Source organism: Myotis davidii, unplaced genomic scaffold, assembly GCF_000327345.1.
Source record: "Myotis davidii unplaced genomic scaffold, ASM32734v1 scaffold743, whole genome shotgun sequence".
Classification (NCBI taxonomy): domain Eukaryota; kingdom Metazoa; phylum Chordata; class Mammalia; order Chiroptera; family Vespertilionidae; genus Myotis; species Myotis davidii.
In genome coordinates, this window is record NW_006296221.1 from 1600914 (window position 1) to 1601994 (window position 1081).

Genomic DNA, 1081 nt, shown 5'->3' on the forward strand with positions numbered 1-1081 from the left:
CTGCTGGGGAGAGATTACACACACACACACACCCTCCCGAGCCCAGCAGCACCCCAGGCCAGTGAAGAGAGAATACGGGAGAGACCCAGTATTTATTAAAACTCTCGATGTTACCAAGCTGTAGCCAGGGTGTAAGGGCCCGCGTCTGAAATCTGACATAGACATCTTGATTCCTATCCCATTTAAGCCGCACAACCTATTACTAGTAGGAACCCCACCATGATAAACGTGGGCTGTGGGGCTCATCCAGGACTTACCCCACAGCCTTTTGAGAATCCACTAAAGACTTTGGGCTACAGGAATGCACACGGGCACGGGCTCAGCACAACCCACCTGATGCTTCCTTATACAGGACACATTTAAATGTTCAAAAGCTCTCCCACTTAAAACTGGGCTAAGAGAAAGTGACAGTGTGATCCTGTGATTCTGGAACTTAAAAATCTATGGTAGAAACCATCTACCTTTTCATTTCTTTTACTGTTGGAAGGAGAGAGGTGGCAGATCAACTTTCAACAAGCCCCATCTTGCCCTCTATCTGGATCTAGCCTTGCGGGAATTAGGTGATAGAGCAGACTAATTCATGCAGCAATAAACATTCCAGGCACTATTTTATGCCAGACACTGTTCTTAAGTGTCTTCACTTTTCTTTTTAAAAAAAATTTATTGATTGCTTTTTAGAGAGAAGGGAAAGGAGAGGAGCATCGATTTGTTGTTCCATGTTTTGATGCATTCATTGGCTGGTGCTTGTATGTGCTCTAGACCAGGATGGAACCACAACCTTAGCATATTGGGTCGAAGCTCTAACCAATTGAGCTACTCAATACTGATCCTGCTCCCTCTCAGAGATGGACTTTTTTCCTTGCCAAACAATTTACTTAGCATGTTTCCCACTTCTAAGGTGAGAATGGACTTGCCTTTGTTATTCATGAAATGCAGGTATTAATGTTCTGGGGTGGCAAGATCGGATAATTTGGATAATGGGGGTCCAATATCTATCTCCTTAACATTCCTATGGAAACTGAATGCCCATTTTCCTGAAACTTATCCTGAATATGAACCCTCATAAAACGCGTGAAAAGAA